This window comes from Elaeis guineensis, chromosome 14 (genome assembly GCF_000442705.2).
Source record: "Elaeis guineensis isolate ETL-2024a chromosome 14, EG11, whole genome shotgun sequence".
NCBI classification, from domain to species: Eukaryota; Viridiplantae; Streptophyta; class Magnoliopsida; order Arecales; family Arecaceae; genus Elaeis; species Elaeis guineensis.
The window spans coordinates 60708681-60715533 of NC_026006.2; the positions used below are offsets into that span (position 1 = coordinate 60708681).

A 6853-nucleotide genomic window follows, 5' to 3' on the forward strand; every position below is an offset into this window, starting at 1 on the left:
ACGGCCTACAACCGACTGAGGATGTGTCGGCCAGGCATGCTTTTCCCGACCGACTGAACCTAGAAGTCTGATGGCCGACTCACGCAAGGCTCGCCGACCAACGGAGGGGCCCGACGCCACTCAGCTGGCCACCGACCTAGGGTCGGTCGGCTCCTCCGATCGCCGTACAGCCGCCAGACCTTGCCAGTCCTGACAGCAACATGCGGCACAGACTTCTAGGGGCATTGTCCCGCCGAGGGCGTTGTCAACCCTGGTGATTTGACAGCCCCACGGCGACGTGACACTTTCACGACGACTCTGACAATCTACAGTGAGTTGACAGTTCCTCAATTGTCCGCGCCATTAATGACGGCGCCATACCCGCTCCACTATATATATCGAGGAGGGCAACAGTGCAAGGGATCAGTCCACTTCTCGACCTCGAGACCACAGGCTCGCTCCTCTCTCCCTCCCTCTCTCGATTGAGCTCTCTGCCTTCATTTCACTGTTGCCCAGTCACCTCTCTGACTTGACCGTCGGAGGGTCCCCGCCGGAGCCGCCTCCGGTCAGTGTGGACTTCTCATTTTTGCAGGTGCACGTTCTCCGGCGATCGGACGACGAGGCGATTGGCAGCAACAGTACTATTACTATAATATTCGGTCAAAAAAGAAAAAAGAGGAAAGAATGGTACTACTATAGTTTAATGTATCACTAAGTGCAACTTAAGAACGGCTTGCTTTGAGATGGAACGCAATCATACTACACAAAGGCCCAAACGACAAGAATACGCCGCAGCTCGCCGGGAACCATCGCTTTCCATCCTGCTTAAATCCATTAGCCATGGGGGCCATAAACAATTCCCATGTAAACACTCCACCACCCCTTCAAACCTTCCAAGGGACGTGTGTAATGTTAGCCAGTGATGCAGTTAACCTGCCATGGAGATGAGCAGCCAAGAAGAAGAGGGATTAGTGCAAATAAACTCAGAGATCCATGACACGCAGCATCTCAAAGCTCCCAAGCCTCAGCCCTATCCAAGGAAGTGAACACCCTCTTCAACAAGCTAGTTCTCACGTACATCCCCTCCAAGCCCCATAGATGTGTCCAAGCTAATCAAAGGAGTCCAAGAGATGAGATCCTAGCTTATCAAACTGTGTGGCGAGGCTGAAGGCCTCTTGGAAAGCCACTATATTCTGACACCCTGGCCAACACTACATGACAACCCAATGGATTTCTCGGACCTCTTCCTATACTACAACTATATCTACAACTAAGCCTATTGGAAAAAACGTTGTAAGCCCGGCAAGTCGACTGGCCTTCATGGGCTCAGGGTCATGCTGGTCCTGGTGTGCTCTGTGCAAGGAATCCTTGATAGACTTATTCCACCACGTGTGCTGTAGATAAAGTCAATGGAAAGATGCTACATCAGCATTTTGAACTAAAAACTTCTATAACCATCTCAACGGGGATATGTTAAGATGATTAAGTGGCGGTCATTGAGCTAGTTGCAGAATTTTTCGGTTGAAAATATTGATATGATACCACCTACCACTAAACACTTGTAAAGCCAAAACACAAATTATGGTAAACCATAGACCAGAATGAGCACATAAAAACGACACAACATCTTGCCAGCCACCAATTCAACAAGACATTCTTTGTCTCTCCCACTCTCACGAGGGCAGCTCCTCCAGTGCCATCTCCTCCATCATGGCCCCATGCCCCAAGTGATTCATCCCTTGCATCATCTCACAGCACTTGCAGGTCCTTATCACTGCCCCCCGTCCCCACCCCACCATGTGGCACCTTCCTCGCTATAATCACCGAGTTTATGACCTCATCACTTGGGTGGTAAACCGACAACACCTCGAACCCCTTGAGATCTCCGGGCTCGACCACAGGGTAGAGAAAGGCCCGGGCCCCGTGGGCGCTACGGAGGACCAGGTACGCGCCGGGCGCCATGTGCCGCGCCAGGTGTTCGACGGCTCGGAGTTTCTCCTCGCGCGCCACGCCGACGAGCGCGGCCAGGAAGCCCGCGTCGTGGGAGGCGAGCTCGCGGGTGAGTCCGAAGAGATCCGCGGTGCGGAAGGCCAGGCGCGCGCCCACGTCCGGGTCGGCCCGCACCAGGCGCCGCGCCGCGCGGCCGCACTGGGGTCCACGTCGCAGTTGTGGAACCGGGCCGCCCTCATGTGCCGCGCGGCCAGCACCAGCGAGCTCTAAGCCAGAGGCTACGAGCCCACCCACGTCCGGGTCGGCCCGCACCAGGCGCCGCGCCCGCACGGCCGCGCTGGGGTCCACGTCGTAGCTGTGGAACCGGACCGCCTCATGTGCCGCACGGCCAGCACCAGCGAGCTCTAAGCCAGAGGCCCCGAGCCCACGAAGGCCACCCAGGCTGGTGGGCTCGTGGCGTGCCGGGCCAACAAGGTGTACTCCAGTACGCTTAGTTGTAGACAGTTGGAATAGTATGGGAAGAGGTCCAGGTGATCCATTGGGTTGTCGTAGGTGTTCGCTAGAATGTCAGAGTAGTGGCTTTCCAAGAGGCCTTCGGCCTCGCTACAAAGTTGGATGAGCTTGGATCTCATCTCCTGGACTCCTTTTCTAAGCTTGGACACATCTATGGGGCTTGGAGGGATGCAGGTGAGAACTAGCTCGGTGAAGAGGGTGTTCACTTCCTTGGAAGGGGTGAGGCTTGGGAGCTTGGAGATGCTGTCATGGATCTCTGAGATTTTTTCTACTAACTTCTCTTCTTGGATCCCCATGAGGGTTGTATATAGGCTGGACGCGAGCACAGAGAGAGGAGGCTAGGACTTGGGGGAGAGGTTGTTCTCTAGGCACGTACACGCCACCCTCCCCTACAAGGGTTGAAGGGGTGGTGGAGTGTATATATGGGCAGTGCGGGGTGGACCCTCAAGGGTGGTGGATGGATAGGGTTGGAAAGGGATGGCTGTTGATGGACCCCACCAACTGTGGTCTTTCATTTCCTTTGCGCCACTGGTTTTCTGATGACAGCACCTGTTCTATCAACAGTTACAGATGGCAGATACCGATTCATGTGTGGATATTCAGAGCAAGGGGAGCCGTCCATCGTTTATATACCTATAATTTATTGTAGTAATGAGGGAACTCAAGAGTAGAGCCAATCATAGGATTTAATGGGAATTTATTACTGGATTCTGGTACCATGGTTTCCTTTCACACTGGGTTTACCGAATATGCCCTCTGGGGAGGGAACGACAGGCCGGCCCACTACGGGGATAGCGAGCTGTGGGGTACATGGGCCCCGGTTAAAAATGGATATGAACTGGCTACTTCGGGCCTGACCACCGCTGTGTGCTGTTCTATGCTAATCTTTTATTAAAAGAACTAGAGTGTGTGCAGCTCTAGGAACCCCCATGGCTCCTCTCAGTGAGATAAGCTCTGGAGAGAAACCTCCATGGCTCCTCTCAACTCTTTCAACAATCCTCAAAAACTTTCTTGCCACCTTTCCAAAAGCGATGCTTAGCTCATGTAGGAACGGGAAAGTCTGCTCTGCGCGTCCAGCTAGCTGCTCCTGATTCCCATCCCATCAATCCGCCCGACAGAGAAGTAATCCCCTCACACCCCCGCAAAACCACTGAATAGAACTTCCATGGACCACCATTGCTTGCTACGTCTCGGAAGCATGCCATGTGTGTTTATACGTATGTTAAAATACTAAAAAAATAAGAATAGATAAATCCTAAAGATATTTGAATAGTTTTGATAAACATCATATAATTCTCAGGGATTTATCTATTCATATTTTCTTAGTATATTACATACACACGGTGTGCTTTAGAGACGTGACAGGCGATGACGGTCCGACCATAATTTTTTTCATAATCGGTCCGATCATTGAAGTTTTATTCAAAACCACTTACTTTCTCAAACCACTTGCCTCACACATCAATGTGTGGACTCATATGTTTTCCATGAAACATCGAAGTCGTGGCCATTACTATCATTCTCGGCCTAGTAAAAGTTCTCGATGTCTACAATGCCATACAGTTCGACACTTTCACCCTTCTCACTTATCTCCTCTCCTATGGAGGCGGCGATACTCTCACTTTCAGCATCTGCCTTCTCCGACTTCTAAAATCTGAATGTTTGCTTCAGAAAAGAGCCATATCCCCCACAGAAATATGTCTTCTCCTGATATATCTCCTCCATCATGATTTTTGCGAGGGGCACGAACATCTAAGGATGATCGAGCTTTTCTCGTTAGAAAAGTAGTTGATCGATAGCTGACTGTCAGATCCAAAACTCTTATTCCCTCCGGCTTCATTGAATGTGGTCTCACACCTTTAACAGGTGCAAACACTGTCCCACTAGGAAAGAGGCCTCCGCCTCTTACGATCGTCTCCTCATGGCTTCAACCTTTATCCTCGAGCAGTGGGATATTGGGTCCTTTTCCATCACAACGGCACCATCACACTGCTCCAGAAGAGATCCGTATCCCTCCCTCGACTCAAAAAATTCGATCCTTCACCGAAGTAGTCAAGGAAACCTATGCCGATCGGATCACTATCACTGCTTCACCAACCAAAATCCCATCCTCGGCTCTCACTGCTCGAGGTTATCCTCCAAAATCTCCATGCTTAGGTCATGCAGACCTGATTACCTACCCTCTCCATCCCTTTAAGAAGGGGTATACTTCAGATGTGGAGATCGTGACCACATAAAACTAAACTGCTGAAACCCGGTTAAGTATTTCTCCTGTCGCAAGTTTGGCCACATCTTCCAGAATTACCGGAAACCCCCATCGCAAATCCTTATATCTCACCTTAAACCTTCTTCACCTACAATGACAATCATCAAAAACCTTCAAACATGGAATGCCCGCTCTCTGACTGCCTCCTTCTTGATATCCCTCCACTCATCCCATCGGTTCGCAAGGCTATGACATTCATTCCATACTCTTATAAACTGAGAATCTCAGGACTATTTGATGAGAGCGGCTTTTGTGGAAGCTTTAGGGCATCCAATTAAAAAGGACGATGTCGCTTCAACCCTCGCCCAAAAAGCCAACGCCCCTAGGTCTTGGACGACTTGTAAACTCCCAAGATCGAACTATTTTTTCATTGCTTGCCCATCTTTCACTGTGGTTCAAAATCTTGTGGCTTCCAATCTTATTCATGGAGATGGTTTTAGCTTGCGAGTTGACCATTAGAATCAAATGATTGGAGGCATGTCTCATAATCTTAAATGCAAATATCGAGCCACCTCTTTTAGAGTAGAGTTGAAAGCTCGACAAAAGATGGCATCGGTGGCTCCATGGAGGAGCATCACCATCTTGAAGCTCTCAAAGTGATCGATGGAGTTGGTAATTCCATCATAGTTTTCCAACTACGAAGTCTTGAAGTATCAAGGGAGTGGCTCCTGCATAATCCTCGAATCAAAAGGTGGGTTATTATTGAATCCGTCGTAAGTTATCGAGAAAGTATAACTGATCGCCTTCAATCCACTGATCAATCTTCCGAAGTCGTCGCTCGAGCACAGCATCTCCGGCGATATAGGCCTCAGAGTGCTGGGGAGATCGCCGACCAAAGGTTGAGTCATGATCTGATCTCAGGCTCAGAGATCGCCACCTTTTTGGTTTCAGACTTCTAGGGTGGCTTTGGCGGGTTTGTCTCCTCTTTAGACTTTAGGGAGAGACCCACAGCTATTCTGATGGTGGTGGCTGCAAAGTCAGATTTGGTGGCGGTGCTATTGATAGAGATGCAGGAACAATCTGATCAGGCTAAGGTACTATCATATCCCTAACTCTTTAGCTATTCAGAGTCTTATGGCTAAGGCTTCAATTTGACTTCATTATTCATTGTAGAAAACTCGAAGCGCAAGGCATACTCAACTATTATCCCCTCCAGATCCAAGAGGATCCTACTCCGTTGGATGAGCCATCCACATATATTACCTAAGAATCAATATCAGCTTTTGAAGGGCTTTCGTCTATCGGCACATGGGGCTCGTCTTCTTTCTGTCCAGCTGGCTCATTCTGAATGGTACATTCGGCCATGAAGTTGGCCAAGATTTGAACTTTAATGGATGATCGAGGTTGGAACTGAATGTCAAACTCAGAAACTTGATTGCCTATTTTGTGATTCATCCTGACGTGTCTGGTCGATGGAGGATATTCTTTATAGGTTGGTCTGTTAGGAGAATGATGGTGTGATCTTGAAAGTAAGATCGGAGCTTTCAAGCCACAATAAGGAGAGCATAAGCGAATTTCTTCAGCTTAAAATATTGGGTCTCTGCATCCCTCAAAGTTCGATCGATGTAGTAGATTGACTTTTAAATTTTGCTTCGTTCTGGAATTAGCACTGCACTCATTACGGCGGATAAAATCGTAAGGTATAAGAACAACTCTTCATCAGGATCAAGCTTGTCGAGCAGTAAGGTGGAGCCAAGATAGTCTTTGAGATCTACAAAGGCTTTCCAGCACTCTTCGGTCCACTAAAAGTTCTTTGACTATTTTAGAACTTGAAAGAAATGTAGGCATCGTTCAACCGATCTTAAGACAAACCGATTCAAAATGGCAATCCTTCCTGTGAGGTGCTGCACCTCCTTGATCATCCTTGGAAGAGCCATCTCCTACACAGCCCTGATCTTCTCCGGATTGATCTCTATTCCTCGGCTGGAGACCATATAATTTAGAAATTTTTTTGAAGTCATTTCGAAAGCATACTTAGCCGAGTTCAGCTTCATCTTGTACTTCTACAGGGTAGTGAAGGCTTCTTCGAGGTTGTCGATATGATTTCTCACGGATTTACTTTTAACGAGCATCTTCATGTTTCATCTAATCTGATACTTAAAGATTTTATTTACAAGGTGCTGATAAGTTGCACCTATATTTTTT

General features: G+C 48.7%; 1 pseudogene; it reads right to left on the minus strand.

Annotated features, from left to right (window-relative positions):
* Positions 1-1268: 1268 nt before the first annotated feature.
* On the minus strand, positions 1269-2825 carry LOC140853841 (nicotianamine synthase 3-like; annotated as a pseudogene).
* Positions 2826-6853: the final 4028 nt, after the last annotated feature.